The 24,272-nt window shown below is 39.6% G+C and overlaps 1 long non-coding RNA gene across 1 annotated transcript in view; it reads left to right on the top strand.

The window, feature by feature from the left end:
• The window catches only part of LOC109263953 (uncharacterized), a 75,638-nt gene that overhangs the window by 42,767 nt on the left and 8,599 nt on the right, over nt 1-24,272 (top strand). The window contains exon 2 of the long non-coding RNA XR_002078494.2: nt 18,173-18,298. This is a non-coding gene — a long non-coding RNA (uncharacterized LOC109263953). The remainder of the gene's footprint in view (nt 1-18,172; nt 18,299-24,272) is intronic.

Genomic DNA, 24,272 nt, shown 5'->3' on the forward strand with positions numbered 1-24,272 from the left:
TTTCTCACTCTGCTGCTCCGAGAGAGTGGCCCTCAGTGAGGTGGACCAAGTGCTCCCCTCCAGCTTCTCATCAGGTGATTCCACCTGCCTGTGGTCTCCTGCTGCTCCTACTATCCTGATCTAGGCCAGGCATTCTGTGTTCTTGGCTGAAAAAGACACCTCATTCTTTTAATTAGATCCCTCTAGGAAACATCTAAGGAGATGCATCTTCAGTTGCTGTCAAACACTGATTGTAGAGAATGATACAATCACTCTGTTCGAAAATGAATCCAACTGAACAGTGGCCATTTCTATTAGGTGGCTCTGGAATGTAAGATGACATTGTGTCATATAACAGACATACATTAATTTCAGGGGGGAGGGTTAATTTTGATATCTCATGTTGTACCTTTTAATCGGATGTGTTTTTCACTCTTTGGAGAGCAGTACACGAAACATCCAAAGGGTGTTGATATCACTGTGGCTTCCATCATACTCATCATCATAGTCATCTTTATCATTGTGAGGGAGACTATTTATTGAGCATCAGGCACTTGGCCAGGAACTTTTGCATATAAAATTTAAAGTTGAACGTTAAGCATTATCTCCTGATAAACCCTTCAGGGTAAATACCTGCAAAATGGTGCTATGGGTGTAAGTAAATAATTTAACCTGCCATTAGAAAAATGAATATAGATCTACTGAATCTTGGAGGATGTCTGCCAAACCTAATGATTTTGAATCCTAAGCCATTCTTTTTGACCATAATCAGATAATAATGCAAGTTATATATGGGTGCCATTTGTATGTCATCATAATAAAAATATCGGAGACAGAAAAGAATGTATATGTTCTTCAGAATATAAAAGAATATGTACCTATTCTCAACTGCAACTAAAAATAGGATCCTTGGCTGAAACAACTTCTTACTAGACATGTCTCTGGAGGCAAGGGAAACAAAAACAAAAATGAACGATTGGGACTTCAGCAAGATAAAAAGCTTTTGCACAATGAAGGAAACAGTCAATACAACTAAAAGGCAACCAACAGCATGGGAGAAGATATTTCCAAATGACATATTGGATAAAATCTATAAAATCTATAAAGAACTTATCAAACTCGACACCCAAAAAACAAATAATCTAGTGAAGAAATGGACAGAAGACATGGATAGACATTTTTCCAAAGAAGACATCCAGATGGCTGACACATAAAAAGATGCTCAACATCACTTATCATCAGAGAAATACAAATCAAAACCCCAATGAGGTACCATCTCACACCTGTCAGAATGGCTAAAAGTAACAACTCAGGAAACTGGATGTTGGCCAGGATGCAGAGAAAGGGGAACAGGAGACACTTTTGCACTGTTGGTGGGAATGCAAACTGGTACAACCACTCTGGAAAATAGTATGTAGTTTCCTCAAAAAACTTAGAAAAAGAACTAACCTATGACCCAGAACTTGCACTGGTAGGTATTTATCCAAAGGATACAAAAATGCTGGTTTGAAGGGGCACATGCACCCCAATGTTTATAAGAGTGCTGCCAACAAAGTCAAATAATGGAAAGAGCCCAAATGTCCATCAACTGATGACTGGATAAAGAAGATGTGGTGTATATATACAATGCAAAATGGAATATTACTCAGGCAATGAAAAAGAATGAAATCTTGTCATTTGCAACAATGTGGATGGAACTAGAGGGTATTATGCTAAGCAAAATAAGTCAGTCAGAGAAAGACAAATATCATATGACTTCATGTCTGTGGAATTTAAGAAACACAACAGATGAACAGAGGGGAAGGGAAGGAAAAATAAGATAAAAACAGTGAGGGAGGCAAATCCTAAGAGACTTTTAAATGTAGATAACAAACAGAGGGTTGCTGGAGGGAGGTGAGTGGGAGATGGGCTCAATGGGTGACGGGCATTAAGGAGGGCACTTGTTGAGATGAACACTGGGTGTTCTATATAAGTGATGAATCACTGGGTTCTACTCCTGAAACCAATACTACTCTGTATGTTAACTAACTTGAATTTAAATAAATAAATAAACAAACAAACAAGCAATCCAATAATTAAGATATAAGTTAAAAAGAACCAGGGCCAGAAGCAACTCTGTTTCTCACTGCCAAGAATTATTGTTAATCTGTCACAGCTGTTTCCACTAACCCTGACCATCACCTTGTTGTTAAGGAACAAGCTCAGTGAAGACATCAATAACCTGGGTCAGAGTAGCTTCACCCATGATATACCAAGTCAGAGGCTGGGAAAAAATCAACAGAGACCAGCAGCAGGTTACTGAATCATTTTCAGACAGATTGCTTCTCAAGGTGATAAGGAAGTATTACAGTGGTCAAGCATATCCAAATCATACTTAAAGGCTTTTTGCTCCTTAAATTAAATATTAGCTTAAGACACACCAGATTGCCCTTTTGCTCATGAAGCAACCTGGCACGAGAGCTTGGAGGGAGAAGGAGGCATCCAATAAACTACTTAGCTTATGGTTTAGACGGCAGAGAGGAAATGTTCTTTAAAAGGGGGAAAAAATTACACTAGGCCTACAGAAGTAGGTCTTACAAGTTAGTGAAGAGAAAGGCTCAACAGAATGTCAACATTCTGGGGACAGAAAATCTTCATTACGCATGTGTTAAAATTTAAACTTTTTTAAAAAGTTTATTTATTTATTTTGACAGAGAGAGAGAGAGAGTGAGGCATGAGCAGGGGAGGGGCAGTGAAAGAGAGGGAGAGGGAGAAAGAACCCAAGCAGGCTCTGAGCTGGCACCGAGCCGGCTGTGGGTTTTGAATCCATGAACTTTGAGATCATGACCTAACCGCAATCAAGAGTCAGATGCTTAAACAACTGAGCCACCCAAGTGCCCCTAAAATTTAAACTTCTTGATCACTAGTGTTATCTATAAACCAAAAAAGATAAGGGACTTGGATCTACAAAGTTCCTAAGTTTTGCCTGGATTATGAAGTTGAGGAAACGGATCTCCTAGATATCAGATGAGATCTGGTTTCTAAGATTTTGTTTACCAGATTCATGGATAATTCCCCTAGTCTGCCTTTATTCTCAATTCTAAGTAAGCCCAGGTCTTTCCAGAAGTATATCTCATATGTGAGTGTTTGGGAAGGGATGGTGGTTTTCTAATAAAGTTGAAATTTACTATTGTTCTGGGTTGACTTTACTGAATTCCTTTCTAAATTCTGTTTCATCTGCCACATTACCAAGCTGGCCTGTTTTTATCCAACTTACGGACAATACTTTTCAAACCAGTAATTGAAGGAGTGATAGTAAAATATTCTAATAGACATAGAATGTTCCCCAATCCAGTCAAATTTTTAATCCTCCATACGAACCCTGGTCCACTCATGCGCACAGATCAATGTGAGGGCCGCTATGCCATGATTGCACTGTGGGAAAGATGAGCACCTTTGGTCACTTCAAGATGCCATTCCTTGAAACAACTGGTGTGGCATTCAGCCAGAGTGACTCCATCTACCAAAGTGTTAACCATTCAGCAAAACCAAATCATGGACGACCATCACTTCATTCTACAAGGACTCCACGTAGAAGCTTGTAAATGTTCATCTAAGATATCTTCAGAACTGTGAGATGCATGGCATATGGATCTGATAGCAAGGATCGCTTTTTCTGATGGCAAAGTTGCAACAGAATATTGAAACAAAGCGCCTTTACTTTCTTGGAGAACTGAACTAGCACCAGAAGGAAAACACCCCTTTGGCATGAGCTGGCGGGCTTAACTGACATTTCCTTAATGCTTACATTTTTTAAACTTGCATTTCCTTTAATCTTTAATATGAGGGTTGGCCGGTCTACCCTAACTCCAAAAATGTTTCTCTCTATAGCCTAGTATTAAAAAAAAGTTGCCTGTGTCATAATAGTTAAGGAAACAAGCTTTTTGGAGCTTAAGTGTTATAATAACATGTAATGTTAAACTCCCTTTTGAAAAAGTTAGCACATAACAACTTTTCTTTGCGATTTCATCCAGATACGTTTCAAGAGAGGCATCATAATCACTGGAAACTATGTGCTCTAGGAAGTCAACTGGACGTAAAAGAAGATAATCACTGTGCATGTTGAGACACTGAACTTGAACTAAAATTATAGCTGCTTAATGGATAATCTGATTTGCATCTCTAATCCAATCCATTCAAACCTAGATAGTTTGTCCTTCTGTTACTAAGTCAGAACTCACTTCTACCCACAGTTACAGGGTGTTTCTTTTTCTTTTTTTAAAAAAAGTAATTTTTTTAAGTTTACTTATTTATTTATTTATTGAGAGAGAGAGAGGCAGAGAGAGAGGGAGAGAGAGAGAATCCTTAGCAAGCTCCACACTGCCAGCGCAGGGCCAGATGCAGGGCTCAAACTCATGAACCATGAGAACATGATCTGAGCCAAAATCAAGAGGTGGATGCTTAACTGACTGAGCCACCCAGCTGCCCCTACAGGGTGTTTCTTGAAGTGCTGCTTCTGACTGCGCTTTTAGCCTCTGGGATCATTTTGTTTCTCTTCTATTTTCCTGGATTAAGCCTGAATGCTTCTTTCCCTCCCTGCCCTGTAAGCTTGCTCTGCCATGTGGCAATGTGTGCCTGACCGCTTCATTTTGCTTCTCTCTGAGAGGCAGCCTCTCTCATCTCTATACACTACAGCCTGCGGTCAGATGCATCAGAACTCCCCACAGATGCCAGAGCCCCCAGTTTGGGGGTCCAGGATCTGACTTTGTCTAAGTCTAGTCCTATGTGCAGTGTTGGGGTTGGTCTGGCAGAGGGAAATTGTTCCACTCAGCTAAAGGATGCAAAAGGAACCTTGAAGAAATCTATTGGGGAAGACCTGCCATTGCCATTGTTGGAGGACTGAGCATCACACTGGAACCCTGACTGTAGGGTGGAGGGCATATTCAGGCAGAGAAAACCACATTTGAGAACATGCCCACATGGGAAACAGAATTGCATGTTAACATGGTTGGTGTGAGAGATTTAAATCAAAAAAAAATTTTTTTAATGTTTATTCATCTTTGGGTGTGGGGAGGGGCAGGAGCAGAGAGAGAGGGTGACACAGAATCTGAAGCAGGTTCCAGGCTCCTAGCTGTCAGCAGAGAGTCCAACATGGGGCTTGAACTCACGAACCACAAGATGATGACCTGAGCCGAAGTCAGACGCTTTAACAGACTGAGCCACCCAGGTGCCCCAGTGTGGAGGGTTTACATGATGGAAGTGGGTTGGAGTCGAGGAGAAGACTAGGAAAGTAGTAGCAGATGGTGAATGATCTCCTAAGCTATGCAAAGGGGTTTGACTTGACCTTGTACGTGTTGGGAATACCATGTATAAGGGTGGCAAGATCAGAATCAAATATATTTCCTGGTAAAATTTGAGGAGGGTATAATGAACCTTCCAGAGATCTCAGTGATTAAAGTGACTTTACAGGAATATAAATGTCACAATTCAAAGCAGCTATGAAGTTAGTACCTCCCAGGCCCTCTCCTGCCAATAATGGCAAAAATATCTACATTTAATTTTCGAAATACAACTGCTCTACAAATCATTGTTTGAGTTTTGCCAGTATGTGCCCTGATGGTCACACTAGACTCTCTTCTGTCCACTTGATTCCTATTTCTATCCCAGCTCTCCTTTTCATTCTACCTCTCACTGCAGCTTCTCTAAATAGCTTTAAAGCTGTGACCTTTAAAATAAGCACTTAAAAGTCCGGCTGTGATTTACATTCTGAGCATGAGCCAGCTGTTTTTACCTAGACATGCTGTGGGTATGAAAAATTGCTGGAACAATTTAGGATAGAACTCTCTATTTCCAATCGGTAGCAAATGACGATCGGTGAATTATACTTTTTATCTTCAGTGTTTCCATTTCTTACAATTCTTACTGTGTCAGAAAAAAAAAATCAGAATTCACTCCTGCTGCATGTTGATGCACTTCCTGAAAGGATATTAGCCAAGCCAGTCATACTCTCAGAAAGATGATATGGTCCAACATATTCTCAAAACTTACAGTTTGAATTTATTTTTCCTTTGCTCCCTTCCAAGCTATTATTTTACTGGCAGTCAAAACAACAACAACAACAAAAACACTGGACCCATTGAGCTATCAACTATTATGTTGGAACCAGCATCATTTTCCCTTTCATAAAGGCCAGCTAGAAATGTTCAGCAGAATTATCAACATAGCAATGTTTTGCCTTTTATAAATGACTGGAAACAATTGGAAGTCCTAACCAAGGAATTTTTGGACTCGACGAGGTAAGGAATTATGATTTCATCTTATTTTGAAACTTATTATCCTAAACTAACTTCCAGGTCATATCAGAGATTTCAAAGAAAATGGAATATGTTTTACATAAGATTAGGCAATTGGCTTTAGTCAAATAATCCTGTATAATTGCTAGTTACATCTCCTGAAACACATGGTCCTTATTACTGAAAGAAAGTATTAGCCTTTAGTAGAGTCTCTGATTATTGTTACTCTTAGTGTAGTGAGGGCTCTAAGGGGTGTGTGTGTGTGTGTGTGTGTGTGTGTGTAAATAAGAAGGGTGTCCTACATAGAACCCTGACATGACACAAGAGGTGAAGACAGGCTTCCTATGGTTTTATTCATAAATGGAGTCCTTGAGTCTTAGGGCAGAGAAGATGGCTGTGTACATCCAATCTGACAGTAGGGCTTATAGGTGAGAACTATGACAAGAGACATAGTCTCCCATATCATGTCCCCTTAGCTGAGCAGAAAAATTGCCCTTAGCTCGGTGAGAACTTGGTTTTGAGCTCTGTCCAGGGGCAATGGTAGGAGAAAAAAACGATGTTGGGTATGACGGGTGATGGTACAACACACATTATTCTTTCTCTCATGTTAAATTTTGTTCCATGGTTTTTGGAAGAATCTGGAAAGGTGACTCAGATTAAGGAGTTGGCACACAATAGTGATGGGCTAAGATAGAATGGCCTTTGCTTGGAGTTCTATAGTAAAGAGGAACAGCAGAGGTTGGCAGGGACTTCTTTGATTTCAACTGGAGCAGTGTAGACACAAACAGGAAAGACAAAAAGGACTGTGAGGAACCAACCCCATTCTTAATTTTATCTCTAATTCCCTACTTTGAAATTGATTTAGCATCCCTGCCTGCAGGTTCACTATCCTTTCTTGTTCAGTATGTCCTATTACATGAACTCCTCACTTCCTCTCTTAATCCTTATTCATCAGTGAAACACCCTTTCATTCTCCTGACCCCAAAACTTGGAATCATCTTTCTTTCCTCCCCTAAAACTCTTTATACCCATGAAACAATATATCTTTAAATTATTCTGACAATAATTCTTTTTTTTATTTCAGTTTTTATTTCAATTCTAGTGAGTAATATATAGTGTAATACTGGAGTAGAATTCAGTGATTCATAGCTTACATGCAACACCCAGTGCTCATTACAAGCAACCCTCAGTGTGTTCTTTATCGTTGAGTCTCTTATGGTTTGTTTCCCTCTGTTTTTTTTCTTCCTTCCCCTATGCTCATCTGTTGTTTCTTAAATGCCTCATATGAGTGAAATCATATGGTATTTGTCTTTCTCTGACTTACTTATTTCACCTCTAGCTCCATCCATGTTGTTGCATCTTTATCCTTTCATCAGTCAATGGACATTTGGGCTCTTTCCATAATTTGGTGATTATTGATAGTGCTGCTATTAACATCGAGGTGCATGTGCCCCTTTGAATCAGTATTTTTATACCCTTTGGGTAAATACCTGGTAGTAAAATTGCTGGGTCATCGGGTAGTTCTATTTCCAAGTTTTTGAGGAACCTCCACACTATTTTCTAGAGCGGCTGCACCAGTTTGCATTCCCACAGACAGTGTAAGAGGTTCCCCTTTATGTGCATCCTCACCGATACCTGTTGTTTCTTGTGTTGTTAATTTTAGCCATTCTGACAAGTGTGAGGTGGTACCTCATTATGGCTTTGATTTGTATTTCTCTGATGATAAGTGTTGTTGAGCATCTTTTTATGTGTCTGTTAGCCATCTGGATGTCTTCTTTGCAAAAATGTCTATTCATGTCTTCTGCCCATTTCTTCACTGGATTATTTATTTTGGGGGCATCAAGTTTGATAAGTTCTTTACAGATTTGGACACGAGTCCTTTATTAGATGTCATTTGCAAATATCTTCTCCCATTCTATAGGTTGCCTTTTAGTTTTGTTGTTTGTTTCCTTTGCTGTGCAGAAGTTTTTATTTTGATGAGGTCCCAAGAGTTCATTTTTGCTTTTGTTTCCCTTGCCTCTGGAGACGTGTCTGGTAAGAAGTTGCCATGACCAGAGTCAAAGAGGTTGCTGCCTGTGTTCCCCTGTAGGATTTTGATGGTTTCCTGCCTGCCAGTTATTCTTAAAATGGGTCAATGTCTTATTCTTTGTTGCCACTGAACAGCCATAATTGGTGCATATGTCACTAATGCTTCCACATATCCCTCTGCAGTTCAGAAATTTAGTGTGCTTCCCCGTCACCTGAGCAGTCAAGTCCAGTCTCATGTCCCCATCAGGGCTGGTTGACCCTACTTCCAAAACGGTGAAATTCTCACCTTTCTCAGTAAATACCCTCAACTCTGGCCAAAGTCTATGCAGATCACATGCAGTACCTCATCAACACCATTGCTTAGCTAATTCCTATAACAGGCAAGTCTTCTTCCTCTTCCTAGTATCAGCCTTGTTATTTTCTACCATCATATAAAGTCTATTTTAATTCTCTCCATATTGCTAAAGTGATCCTCAGTAACTTTTGCTGCCCAAAGTAACTTTTGCAACCTTGAATAGCTCTGAGCTACACATTGGCTCGTAGTGGGCATTTAATAAGCATTTGAATTAAATTACATTTTGCCATATTAATCTCAATCTCCTTCATGTGTGAAAGTATTGTCCTTTAAACTGTAGTAAAAGGTCTTTGAATTTAATAAATACTTGCCAAATTGAATTGACTGGCTCATAGGTTGGAAATAATTTTAATTTTTAAATATGTGCTTGGGCATAGTCTATCAAAAGCGGCCATTTAAACACAAAGGAAATTTAAGCAACATTTCTCTTCTACAGGAGTTTGTGTGAGAGGTGGAGAATTGATGTGATTATTCTTTTTCCCTTTTGGGTACACGCTATTCTCTTAGGAGTCAGGACGATCTCTGTCATTTTTATCTTTCAACAGTATTATTAAGCACATATTCTGATACACAGCACTGTGTGGGAAGACAGCTGAAATGGTCTCTATTTTCTGGACTTCTACATTTTTGTTAAGAAAAGAGTAATAGAACAACGCAAGACTTTGCTCCAAAATGGGTGATTTTGGCAGTATGCTAGAAAAATGCACAGAAAAGAATTATCAATGGGTACAAAACAGAGGAAGCCTTGCAGGAAAGCAGGGTACTAGAAATAAACCTTGAATCAAGGGGTAGGATTTTAATGGGGAGGGTTAATTCCCTATGAGAATTGATGCAAGTGAGTTATTCTCTGTTTCTCCGTATCCCCTTCTATAAAATGAGGGGCTTGGGTAAGATTATTTCCAGAGCTACTTTTAGGGATCCAAGGTAGGGAAGGGAGAGGGGTCATGGTGGAGGAGGGATGGCAAAATCAGTGGCTGAGCAAGAGAGCAGTGAAGTGGTGAGGGTTAGCAAAAATCTTTGGGTTACATTAGATCTCGAAGAGGTAGATAGCATGTGCCAGGGGTTCAGGATATTCTGGGCAAATCATTAAAAGTGGGGCTCTGTGACTTCTCTTGATCAGGTATAGCTCGTGATACCAAAATCCTGAGGGTCTTGAAGCTTGGAGTTGTAGATATATGTGTATGTTAAGGGGAAAGAAGAAAATTCTCCTGGTTAGACTGTAAAACTCGTTTTGAAGAAAAGAGTAAAATAAGATCACGCTAGCTACATTTCAAATGCTCAGCAGCCACATGTGGCCAGTGGCCACCATATTGGATAATGCAGATGTAGAACACTGCCATCATTGCAGAAAATTCTATTGAACATGCTGTGCTCTAGGTCTCCTGGCGAGTTCATTCCAAGCCCCAGAATAAGGTCAGAAAAGAGGAAACACTCACCTTCCCCAAGCTATCTTGGGTTTTATGACACTGCCAATATTTCCAGAACACCTCAAAAAATGCCACCAAATTATTTTGAAGTTAATTCATTCCGATTCAAGTCAATTATAACAAAAAAAGTCACACTCCATTTTTTTTCTGTGAAGAGCAAATATTTCTTGTTCACATCTTCTCAGAAGAGCTATTTGAGCAGGTCTGAAAATAGAACCTGTTTAGAGCATACAGGCTTGTTTGTTCTACCGATTACACCACCAGCACAGTTTGGATACAGCAATACGCAGTTGGCCCCTTGGTGCTGCTCAGGTGTTTTCATTGTCCAGAACCCCTTTGACATCTCTCCCTTCGGATCTTCCGCCTTTTTTATTTAGACTTTCTGGTGCCTCCCAAAGAGTGGAATCTAAGGTCAACTGGTGGATAAATAGTAAGTATATCCTTATACAGGAGACACAATCATGTGAATGTCAAGTTGGCATGTTGACGGGACACTTCCCAACTGGCTTTAGTTCATTATAAAAAAAAATAGTAATCACTTTTAGTACTAAACTTCCTCTCCATGTCATGTCACAATTTGGGGAAGGACTTTCACAGTAGAATTAAACAAATAACAATTCTTCATGTCCAAAGGGCCTAGAGAGGGTCTTTTGGGGGATGAACCTTGGACCCAGCAGGACATGAAGTGCAACAGTAAACAGGTGAGGGAGATGAAGATACTCCTGAGGACTGGAGATGAGAGTAATAATGCGGAGTGTGGCTCATAACCTCCCATCCCCCTCTTGTAGCTGCCATCTCCCTCTTTCTGCTAACCCTCAGCAGATCGCTGCTATGTCACAATACAGGGACACACCTTTAGCCACAGAAAATACTTTCTGTGGTATTCCATTTGGCTCATTATAGAACAGAGGAGAGAATGAGTCAGTGGCTTGGTTTTCCCCTTCTCTGCCTTGCCTTAGTACGGCCTCTTTGAGCTTTAAGGTACTTCCCTCAACCATGAATATACACAGCAATAAAATTTTCCTCAATGCACTAAATGAGGCACCAAAGATACTAAGATAAATAACATGTGGTCTCTGCCCTTGAGGAGTTCAGAGACCATAGAGGGTTGTAAAGCATACGGCATGAATGTCACCACTTTCACCTCCCTTCCTGTAACACACAGGGTTAACATATCACTCATTCATATAAATACAAATTGAGTGTCTACTGTGTATTCACACTGAGCCAGGCACTAGAGATATCAAAATGTGTAAATCAAGTAAGGCCCCTTGCCCTTTTGAAGTCTGCATTGAACATTCTTCTGTTGAGCTCAAATGTGGCCTGAGAATCCTTCTCAACACAGTGCTCTGGATAGTACCACTGATTCCTTAGATAAGTAGAGAAGATAATCCAATGTCTAAGCCATTATCTGGCAGGAGAGACAGATTCATGCATAAAATAATGTCATGCTGAGTGACAGACACTAGAGAAGAAGTGCACATTGAGCTGTATGGGAGGGGTGCCTGAGTGGCTCCGTCTGTTAAGTGTCTGATTCTTGATCTCTGCTCAGGTCATAATCTCATGGTTCATGAGTTTGAGCCCCATGTCAAGCTCTGAACTGAGAGCGCAGAGCCTGCTTGGGATTCTTTCTACCTCCCTCTCTCTTCCCCTCCCCTGCTTGCGCTCTCTCTCAAAATAAATAAATAAAACTTAAAAAACATTTTTATTCAGTTGTATGGGAATATAGAAAGTGGGTGACTTAACTGCACCCAGGGAAGTCAAGGAAATTCCTGAGAGGAAATATACTTTTTCAGGGACCTGAAGGATGCATAGGAGTCCATAAAGCAGATCAGAAGTGGTTGGCGTGGGAAGAGTCTTGCAGGCACAGGAAGGAGCAAGAGAAGAGCTCAAGGCAGGAAGGAGCACAGGTGATGTTCAGGGAACACATGGTGAACATATGTGGCCGCATGGGTGAAGTGCTGAGGCCAGGAGCTCAGGAGAGGGCAGATTGTAGAGGTTAGGATTAAGCTCCATTGAGAAAGGTCATCTATTGCATGTTGTGAAACTGGGAATTTATCCTAGTGGCAACTAGGAGTCCAAGAGGCAAGAGGAACACTTTAAGTGAAGGGACATGCTCAAACCTAAAATAGAAGCAGTAGAATTTAATGCTTAAGACAGCACAGACACTGAGCAAACAGCCTGGGTTTGAATCCACTTGTCTGTTAGCTCTTCTGTGCCTCAGTTTTCTCATCTATAAAATAGACATGATAATGGCATTCACTTCACTGTAAGAATTAAATGAGGAAAGTGCTTAGAACATCGACTGACACGTGAAAGTCCTCTGTGTGGGTTTTTTCTATGCTTACCACTCGGTGTTGGCAAATTTGGAAACTACTTTTTTTTTTTAAAGTTTTGTTTATTTATTTTTGAGAGGGAGAGTGTGTGAGTGAGAAGGGGAGGGCAGAGAGAGAGAAGAGGAGAGAGAGAATCCCAAGCAGCCTCCCCACCATCAGCATGGAGCCCAATGTGGGGCTCAAACTCATAAACTGGGATCATGACCTAAGCTGAAGTCAAAAGTCAGACACTTAACTGACTGAGCCACCTGGGTGCCCCTGTTTTTGCAAATTTGGAAGCTGAAGCACAGAAAGACAAAGTAATTTACTGAGGATACAATGCTCTTTTGTGGGGGAGACTGGATATCTATCCATCATGCCAAACCACTTTAAACATGAGCATTATCAAACGTTCATCTCTCCCAATGGATCCTAGCAAATACATTTTTTGTTTGTTTAGAGGATGAAGAGGAAATTAATTCTTCTTAAAAACCCTTTGTCATTTCTACTTTCCCCTTTTATCTTAAGATGCTCCAGCTGCTTCCCATATTGTGTTCCTCCACTCTGTTGTTCTTTTATTTTTAACATGTACCATTTCATTTTCCCAAAACGCAGTGCAATTTATCATAATGTAAAATAAATAAATAAATAAATAAATAAATAAATAAATAAACAAACCCGAGCAGAAACACAAAGCATATTTTTCTCCAGGAAACTTCCCTCTTCTCAAGCACAGGGAGAGAGAACCCAGTGGCACCTTCGGCAAACACATGCATCCATAAGTGTATTAATCATATCAATGTAAGAAGCTGGTCCAGTTCTGCTGGAATCATATGCTTATGAATAAGAGAAAGCATGTCTTTGTAGATTGGCCAGATATGTCCAGTCGCTGCACCAGTCCAAGGCATTATAGTTTGCAATGCTTCCCACATTTGCAAAATAAGCACATTGATTATCAAATTGTTCTCAAAGGAGCATTTTCCTAGGTTTCTATATATAATAACCAAAATATTTTGCTCCCCAAATGAGTCCTATAGTATCTGTGGTCAGAAGTAGAGACTTACCACCACTTTGTGTTAAAATCAGGCCATGTCTGCCCATTCTCAAAGTGACGTGAGTGATTAGGAGTGGGGGTCTGTGATCAGGAGCAAGAAAAGGAGTTGTAGTAGATGGGAGAGAAGAAAGTGATATTTGTAGTTGTGAAGCTTTGGGCAAGTTAAAGGTTGTAGAGGGTTAGTACATATAGGTCTTAGAGCACTAGGTTTCTGCCACTTGTGGGAGGAAACAGCTGAGGCTTATTTAAGAGAAACTGATGAAATAGGGTATGTGTTTGGTATATTCTAGTATTTTCTAGAGGAAGAATTTCATGAGTGGAGTGCAGGCTATACAACTCCACGGGTCAGAGGAGTGGGATCCTGGATCTATGTGTAGGTGGGTGGTCTCCATCAGTATTGCTCTTCCCCCATGGTACTCGGAGTGTCCACAGTGCCCTGAGTCGCCAAGGGTGCAGTTAGTCTAGTTGGGAGGTGGGGCCTCACAAACAGCAGTTGGTTTGAAGAAGCAAAAACATCAGCCAACTGTCAAGTATCACAGAGCTCTGCGATTCTCAAACCTGGGGCATGTTAGAATCTCTTGAAGATAGATTTTCTTTTTAAATTTAAAGTATAGAAACATATACTTAGTAAAGTACAGAAATCCCAAGTGTATATCTCCATGAGTATTTAAAAAACCATCTCACCCATACATCACCAGGATCAGGATATAGACCACTGCCAGCACCCTACGAGCCCCTTTGAGCCCCTTCCTAGTTGGTGCCTTCTGGACCCATGAAAGAAATCACTGTCAGAGTCGCCTCATCATAGAGCTGTTTTGCCTGCTTCTAAACATTATCCGAATGAGATTATACAGTGTATACTCTTTTATGTGTGGATCTTTTGTCAGTATGATGTCTAAGAACTTCATTCATGTTGCTGCATATGGGAGTAGTTTGCTCTTTATCACAGGTATATAAGATGGCTATGTTAATAGCTGCACACAAATTTATATCATTGTATCTTCCTGTTGAATTATTTTATTTTGTATCTTGTTGAATTGAAATTTTTATTATCACAAATGTCTCCTTCATCCCTAATAATATTTCTTGCCTTAAAACTTTTGTTGTCAGATCTTAGTAAAGCTATGCCAGCCTTTTAAAAATATATATATTAGAGATTGCATGTGTTTTTTCCTATCCTTTTCAACATTTTTGTGTTCTCATATTTAAGGTATAATCTTATAAGATAAGGTTTATTGTTTCTCTCTATGTTTATATTTATATAGATACATATTTGATATATATGTGATATATATATATATATATATATATATACACATGTACATAGATATATGTGATACAGATATATAAGGTATATCTGTATTTAGTTTTTTAATTTGGATAATTTAGTCTATTTACATTTAATGCAATAACTGACATATTTGGATTTAAATATACTCACTATCAGTTTTATATGTATCCTGTTTTATTCTTGTTCTTTTTTTTTGCCTTCTTTTGTATCAGTCTGGTACTTTTAAATCCATTTTTATTTCTATTAGTTGTATTGTAATATATTCTTTCATTCTTCTCTTAGTGGCTACCTATAATGCATGCTTGACTTAATAGAATATACCTGCAATTAATACCTTTACTACTTCTCAGGTAATGCAAGGACTCACAACACTTTGGTCTATTTATATCCTTTTCCACTTTTTTTGTGCTATTGTTACTGATTCCTTTTATTTTACATTTATTGGAATCCTCATTAGACATTATTCTTACTAAAAAGGGAATAGTCATTTAATATACCCACATTCCTCCCATTTTAATATTATTCATTTCTTCCTACATTTTCTTGCTTCCATCTGGGATTATTTCTCTTCTTCCTCAGAAACTCCCTTTACTATCTATCTATCTATCTATCTATCTATCTATCTATCATCTATCTAGTCTTGCTGGAATGTATTTCCTTAGCTTTTTTTCATCAAAAACTTGTTTTACTTTATTTCTGAAAGACATTTTTGCTAGATATAGAATTATAAGTTGACAGGCGTTTTCTATCTACACTGTAAAAATACATTCCCTTGTCTAGTGGCTTCCATCACTCCTATTAAAAATTCAGGTGTCAGTCTTATTGGTTCTCTCAGAAGGTCATGTGTCTTTTATCTCTGTCAGCTTTTAAGATTTTTTCTTTGTTATCATGAGGTGCCTACGGGTGCTTTTCTTTGTATTTATGCTGCTTTGGTTTATGGAGATTCTTGAATCTGTGGCTTTATAGTTTTTATAAATTTCAGATTGTCCTTGGACAATTTTTTTTTCCCACATATTTCTTCTGCTCCATTCTCTCTTCACGTCTTAGATCCCTATTGCAGAATGTAGGCATTTTCTTTTAAGTTTTATTTTTATTTTTGAGAGAGAGCATGAATGGGGAATGTGCAGAGAGAGAGAGAGAGAGAGAGTCCAAAGCAGGCTCCATGCTGCCAGCACAGAGCCTGACGTGGATCTTGGACCCATGAACCATGAGATCATGACCTGAGCTGAAATTAAGAGTCTGACACTTAGAGGCACCTAGGTGGTTCAGTTGGTTAGGCATCCGACTTCAGCTCAGGTCATGGTCTCACGGTCTGTGAGTTTGAGCCCCGCGTCGGGTTCTGTGCTGACAGCTCAGAGCCTGGAGCCTGCTTCAGATTCTGTGTCTCCCTCTCTCTGACCCTCCTCTGTTCATGCTCTGTCTCTCTCTGTCTCAAAAATAAATAAACATTAAAAAAAAAAAGAGTCTGACACTTAACTGACTGAGCCACCCAGGTGCCCCCTGGGTATTTTTATATAGGTATTTTTATTATGTTCTATTTGAGTCTTGCCGTTTTTAATTTTACACTTTTTTAAAAATCTAGATGCTTTCTATTGACTACATCCAGCTGTTTAATCCTCTTTGCTGGTTTGTCTGCTGTTACACTCATCTATTTAATTCTTTAGTATTGCCTTATTTATGGTTCTACAATTTTGATTTTCTGTATATTTTAGTTCACTGAAGAAATTACTCATCTCATCATCTACTTCTTGAACACATTAATTGTGGGTATTTTAAAATCCGTGTCTGATAACTTCAATATTGTGATCACCTATGGTCTGTTTCCATTACATGTCTTTGTTCCTCTTGCCTTGTAGTTATTTGGTCCAGTTTCCTGGCATGCTTCTTAATTTGAATGTCAGACATTATCCATGAAAAATAATATGGGGCTCTGGAAGATTTTATCTTCCTCTAGAGTGGATTTAATATTCTTTTGGCAGGCTGATAGAATACAGGCAAATCACCTTAATGCAAGCAGCCATTGCCATGACTTTAGTTTTGGGAGGCACATGTATTTTCTATCTGTCCTTACTCCTAGGGAGTGGCTCTTGGAGTGCGTGGTAGGGAGGGTATCAGCTAAAATTCTGGGACATTTATAATGGTCTCATCTCCCTAGCAAGCCCACCTCCACGTTCAGTGTCTCCAGTACCATGAGACTGCCCGGATTCCTGTTCTAGTGTTTTTTCTGACTGTATTCATATAATTTTTGGAGTTCAGTGCTTAATGCTATATGATACAGGGGGTTGAACGTGAAAGATATGTCACACATGGAAAGTCCAGTGAGACTTGGCCGGCCCTCCTCCGCCCTGCGGTTATGCCATCTGGCTAGCTGCCACGGTTGCTGGAGTAACAGAAGAGAGATGAAGGAGACAGTCTCCTAAGTGCCTCAGACTTGAGCAGAAACCTCACCTGCTCACTGTTCATGGGCCAAAAGTATCTACTAGGCCCCAATGTGACCACAGGTAGGGTGCAGAATGTAAAAAAGTACTTGGAAAACTTATTTGGTCCTGTCTATGTCTGCTATAATCTTTTCAGTTATTTTTTTTTTCTTAAAGATTGTTAAACTGAATAAAGCTATTGATTTTCCTGTGAATATGGCTTAGGTACATCTCATACATTTTAGACTACCTTCAGTCAGTATCCCTTCAGAAATTTATTTTTTTTGAAGTTTATGTATTTATTTTGAAAGAGAAAGAGAGACAGTGGGGGCAGGGCAGAGAGAGAGGGGGAGAGAGATAATGCTAAGCAGGCTCTGAACCATCAACGCAAAGCTTGATGTGGGGTCGTAACTCATGAACTGTGAGATCATGACCTGAGCCAAAGACAAGAGTTGGATGATTAACCAACCGAGCCACCCAGGCATCCACTTTGGATATGTATTTGTCTCCAATCACACATATATGAGATCATCTGCAATTGTCTCCTAGATCTCAGATGTTCTTTTTTGGCTTTTTTTTTTTAATTTTTCCTCTGCACATAAGTTTGGATAATTTGACTCATGTTTAGGTTCAGTGAACTTTTTAGTCTCAGTAGAAAGCCTAAGGTGTTGACCAAGGTGTCTCCCTTCTGGGTGGTCAAAACTCCAAAGCGTCCTTGCCCCTGTACCACCTCAGAAATGCCTGTTATCCCTTGGCCACCAGCGGCTGCCCTCTGGCAGGCCACCTGAATCTTGCTCGGTGGCTGCACAGTTTAAGATCCCGCCAAGGGTGGAATCTTCCAAGACTTCTGGGGCTCCTCAGCAGCTGCCTCCTCTCAGGTACCCTGACCCACAATCCCACATAGTTTAGTGGCTCTATCATTGTTCCTTTCCCCCAACCAGACCTGGCTCTGCACTGCCTCCGCTGCCATTTGGAAAATGCCCCAGGGAGAAACCCAGGATGGCACTAAACTCTGTACTTCTCTCCTACACCAGTTGCTTCCTGTGTGGGTTGCTACCCAGCCCCCGAGAGGAGTCACAGCACATACTTCATCCACTTTCATCGCTGTTCACTGTCATACCAGCAACTCTGTCATCGTCAAGATTGCAAGTCTGCATCAGGTATATTTTTAAATGTGAAATTCTCATTTTCAGTATCTTCCAAAGGGTGTAATTTTACTTTTCATTTTTATGAAATGAAATGGTTCCTTAGGCTTTTTTTCTACCTTTTTTCCCATTATTTTACGTTATCATTCTACTATTTTGACATCAAATATTATAGCTTATACATTTACAACTTTTTGAAATGGATTGAGGCTTATTTTCAGTTTGATAGACAATTACTTTCAAGACGATTATTTTGTAGGTCAATGAAATGATTATATAACCCTCCTCAAATTTAGTATTAATTTATTTAATCATTTTGATTATATTATTCAAAAGTTGTGCATCCTTATTTGATTTTAGGGTATTTTATCACTCAAGCATGAATCATATTGTGCTAAGTTTTCTTACCATTATTGTGTTTTTTGTCTTTTGTCTCAGTTTTTGGTGTATATTTTTTATTTGAATATATTTTATTGGTCAAGCACGAGTTGTTTTGTTAAAATAGGTACTTATCACATTCTGCTGTCATGTTTTAAAATGAAGGAACTGAACTATAAGGAAGTAATTCTAGTTTGCCTGATGACAGCCTTCATCAAATAACATTAATCATTCATGCTAGTGTAATGTTATCCTGAATTAATAAGGAAACCACACAGTGGACTTCTATTTAAAAAAAAAGATCAATGTAATTTATTTCAATATGATTCATTGGGTGCCTAGAACTATGTGCCTGCTTTTGCTTTCCTGAATGAATAATACTTCAGCTCACAGGAAATATTTGACTAACAATGGTCAAACAAAATTTACTGAAAATACTTCCTTTTTTTAACCAGGTTTTCTTTTATAAAGGTAGAAATTGTATTTTCTTGCTTTCCACATAGGTACATTTTAAATCACGTTCATGAAAACTGCCTTAAGCCAGCAGAAGTTTTCCACCTGCCCACCGTTATCCCCAATAATAGTTGCTAGGCAGTGGGCAAGGCAGTCAGCTATTAACACAAGAGCCATACTCCTAATTTTCCTTACTAATAGAATTTCAATGCTATATGGGATGCCAACTAGATATTGTTAAAAAGTACTTCCTGGATTCCCTTGTAATAAAAGGTCATTGTGTTGCTTTAGATATTTTGATGTTTTGTTATTGGTTGAATAAAAGTGTATGCCTTTCATTTAATTGTGTATGTTCACCCTAAATTATTCCTTTTATTAATACAAAACAATCTTCGTTGTTAAATTTTAGTTTTTTTGCTTTGATTTCTAGATTGTTTAAAATTAATTTTGCCATTTCAATTTTTTTATTCTTTAGTCTTACCCGATAAATCATTGTCTATACTTTTCTTTTTAAACTTCAAGTCTTTAAGACATTTTGTTTTAGATCTGTTATTTTAGGCAGTGTATAGCTCAATTTCATTTTTTAAAACAATCTGAGTACCTTTGTCTTTTGACAGATGTATTCAGCCATTTAAGTTCCTGTCATCACTGGTGTGTTTGATCTGACATTGTCTTATGACATGCTCTGAATTCTTTTTTAATGCCTCTGTGCTGCTGCATAGTCTGCTTTTGTTTAGTATCTATTTTAAATAAGTGGTGGGGTTTTATTTGCTTTTATTTTCTGTAGAAATCTGTAAAGGACACACCCACTTTAAAGTTCCACTAGTGGTTATCTTTAAGTTACAAAGAAAAAAAAAAACTTTTATAGCAGACATTAATGGAGGTGGTAGGATACTACCTGTTTAACAACTCTTTTTCTTTTTTTTTTATGTTTATTTATTTTTGAGAGAGAGACAGAGCACGAGCAGGGGAGTGGCAGAGAGAGGAGACACAGAATCTGAAGCAGGCTCCAGGCTCTGAGCTGTCATCACAGAGCCCAATGTGAGGCTCAAACCCACAAACTGTGAGATCATGACCTGAGCCGAAGTTCGACACTCAACCAACTGAGCCACCCAGGCACCCCAACATCTCTTTTTCTAAGTATATTTTCCTCTTATAGTCACCTAGTGCAGAGGTTCTTAACTGGAACAGTTTTCTTCCCCCAGAAGATAGTTGCCAATGTCTGGAGACATTATGGTTGTCAAAACCCAGGGAGAAAGGGTGCTAGTGACATCCAGTGAGTAGAGGCCAGGGACTCGGCTTACCATCCTACAATGAAAAGGACAGCCCCCACGACAAAGGATTATCCAGCCCCAGAGGTCAGTGGTGCAGAAGTTGAGAAACCCTGATCTAGTTAAACCCTTTTATCTTGCATATGAGCAGTGTTAAGACTCACAGATGTGGGGTGCCCTGTTCAAATTCAGTTAGCTAGGTAGGTGCCAGAATGAAGAAAATAATCTAACACTGTCACTTTTTCCAGTGCAACACCTTACCTCCTTAACAGATGCTTATTTAAAACAAGCCACTCCCTGTAAATGTCAGATAAGTGCATGGAAAATGAAAGATGACAGCAATAGCTCCTTTGGTAGTAAATCGGAGACCATTTCTGCTTATTCAGCTTTTTAGCTGAATACGATCAAGTAAAACGTGATTGGTACTACAAAGCTTTAGTAAAGGAGAACAGCCATGTGATCAGCAAGTGCTTTGGGTTTTCTGCAAAATATTAAATGTAAAATACACAGAATTTGAGAAAAGGAGGTTTACTTTGAGGTCATCCCATTCCACCTCTCATCCATCATGGTCCTCTAGACTGACTCTGCTTGGACAATTTCAGGGAGGGGGAGCTTAAGACACTCAGATGCAGGTTGTAATGGTGATTACTCTAAATGCAAAGGCAGCATAGAAATTACAACTGTGATTACAGTGACCATAAGGTAACAATTGAATTTATGTTCATAAATCAATCAGGAAAGAGTTTGTCAAATAAAACAATGTGGGTATTGTTGAGAGGGAGATTCTAAGAGGGTGTGGGGAAAGGTATGAAGTTCGGAAGTGCTTTGACATGACAGGTGATACAATCACACTTTCCAGGCCTTAAAAGGAGTCTCTGCCTTCAAGGACGAAGGAGCCAACCCATTCTGAGGACCTGAGTTCCTGGATCAGAATTATTGCTTCTGCAAGGGAAATTGTGGGGAGAATTTCAAGCTTTAGGCATGATGGCTGACTTAAACTGCTGAGGTAATGAATGGCTGCAAGAGGGAGGAAAATCCAAAAGGTTTCTAGGAGGGAATCAAGCTGATAAGATCTCTAGAATATTTCCTGTCACCCATGTGGCAAAGGAAGAGGAGTAGAAAACACTTGTTACTTGGATCAATATTTTCGATGTGGACAGAGATAAAGAAATCACCAAAATTAAAATAAAAATGTGAATTCTGGTTTTCAAAACCATGCTAGTGATTTATAAAAGTGGACTTTGTTCCATAATAAATGTATTGTTTTTTAAAAATATGTATTTTTGAGAGAGAATGTGAGAGGGGGAGGGGTGGGGGGGGGGACAGGGGATCTGGAGTGGGATCTGCATTGACAGCAGGCAGCCCAGACCACTGTGGGGCTCAAACTCATGAACTGTGAGATCGCACCCTGAGCCGCAGTCGAACGCTCAACTGACTGAGCCACCCAGGCGCCCCTAAATTTTTCATTTTAATCCCACCCTCCAACCTGACCTCCTCCCCACTTCCCCCTAGTCTTCTCCAACTCAATTAATGGTACTACCATCTACCCAGATGCTTAAGCTATAGCCGTAGAGGTTATTCTTGATCCCTTCCTCCTCTCCATCCTCCACAATGAATCCAAAAGCATATTATATGGATTCTAGCTCCTAAAACCATCTCCACTGAAGACACTTGAAACATCTTCACTGCCATGATCCAGGTACAGGCCTCCACAGTCTCTTCTCTGGAAAACTGCCACCAGTTGTTTGATTGCCTAACCCAACCCGTTGTAATCTACTCTCTACACAGCAGCAAGAGGTTGTTTTTGTTTTCAACAGAAATCAAAGGATGTCACAGTATTCTTCCTAGGTATGGCCCAATGTTCCATCAAGAACGTCTGTAATAATGATAATGAGGATGAGGATAATGCCTTTAATTTAGGTCCTGTTTCAATTGGTACTAAACTGACACTATGATGTAGTTTTTACTGGTTCTCATTCTATGAATGAGGATATCGATGTTCAACAAGGTTAAGGAACTTGCCCAAGATGACAGAATGAGGGAGTTCCTGAACTGTGATTCAGGTCTGTTTGATCTCAGGATGGTACTGGCTGCTCTTGCTTCTGCTCTGCTCTTGGGAAAAGGCACATCCTCTCTTCTTCCTTGCCAGGAAATGCTTTTTATGTGTTTCCATAGCTGACTCTTCCACAAGCACAAGGGAGAATTCTACTTCTTATATATTAATATTGTGAATGTAAACTGGCTGTTGTCAGATTTTCAGGAGTTCTGCATTATTATGTAAGAAAATAACAGAAGGGAGAAGAAAAATAATTATGCAATTTCTGAGGCTAAGCTTCAATGATTCTTTTCTTACAATGAAACATAATTTCAATTTTTCTTGAGCAAATGGGGTTTAACAAAGAATACCAGCCTAATAACGACAAAGTGAATTTTAAAAAGCTTCAGCCTGTTTTTCAAGTGAACTTGGAACGTTATTATCAAGAAAATTCAGTTTTTAATGGTATTTTGCATTTCACATTCAGTTAAATTCAATACAGTGTATTCAATATGTAGATGGGAAGGGCAGGCTTTGGAGAAAGGGAAGCTGATGTTCAGTGGTAGACCAGATTTGAGCCAAAAGACCCATGCTTATCACCTACTAGATATATGTAAAAATATAAGTCAAAGCCTGTAAGTATCAGTTAAACACACTGAGGAGTGGAGGCTAATTCGTACCTCCAAAAGTTATTGTGGTGATTAAATGGGACGACAGATTCTCAAGTGCCTACCATTGTGCCCAGACCTTAGAAAGATTTCAAAAGAATGGGTTGTATCTGAAGTGTAACAGACGCACAAGCAATGCAGGATTTTAGAGACTGGAGGAGGTCAGAGTAAATGAGTGATATAGGAAAGACTTCTCAGAGTCAGTTACATTTAAGCTGGCATTTGAAGAATGGTTGAAATGTCAACAGGTGGAGATTAGCGATACCAAAAGTCCAGTACAGTACATGGGTTAAATAAAGCCAGAAAAGAGTAGTAATCCAGGGATCACTAGTGGTGAGGATTGGTTCTGTATAAAAGGTTAACAGAAGGAGAGATGAGGAGCTAATAGTATGGTGAGATTGGTATATTCCATTTTAACCAAATCTAAAAATACTAACCAGCGTAAGATGCACTACAATTTCAGGCTCCCTTCAGAAAGATAAAAACCCAGCCAACTAGCAGTGCCATAAAATATTTATTTTATTGAAAGAGCTCTTTTAGAATTGGACGTCATATGTTATTCTCATGCAGAAGTCAGAAAAACAAAAAAGCAGAATAAACTGGCTTAAGAATGCCTGCAGCCCGGGGCACCTGGGTGCCTCAGTCCGTTGAGCGGCCGACTTCGGCTCAGGTCATGATCCCTGCGTCAGGCTCTGTGCTGACAGCTCAGAGCCTGGAGCCTGCTGAAGATTCTGTGTGTGTGTGTGTGTGTGTGTGTGTGTGTGTGTGTGTGTGTCTGCCCCTCCCCCCACTCACACTCTCTCTCTCCTTCAAAAATAAATAAACATTAAAAAAAAAAAAAAGAATCGCTAAAGCCCTACCACTTCCAGAATTCTGCGTCATGTGTGCATTCAGGACAATATTGTCCTCTGTTCCCCCCGAGAGCGCTGATAACGAGGTATGCCTTAACAGAGTGCCTGCTCTGCTGTTGTCTGTGGGCCTTCCTCCACACTGCCGGCACTTCTTCTGCAGACTCTGATGTGTGTTCTCAGGCGGTGGCAACCGTATCACTCCCACCACATGGCTGCCAGACATGTTAAGACACAAACTGATTTCAGAGATGTTAAAATGTGGGGGGAAAGTGTGCTTTTTCGAAAATCTTTGAAAGTCAGTGGCTGCGAAAGGCCCTGAGAATGTATCCGGCT

Source organism: Panthera pardus, unplaced genomic scaffold (genome assembly GCF_024362965.1).
Source record: "Panthera pardus isolate Hobbes unplaced genomic scaffold, ASM2436296v1 HiC_scaffold_8, whole genome shotgun sequence".
In the NCBI taxonomy this organism is placed as follows: domain Eukaryota; kingdom Metazoa; phylum Chordata; class Mammalia; order Carnivora; family Felidae; genus Panthera; species Panthera pardus.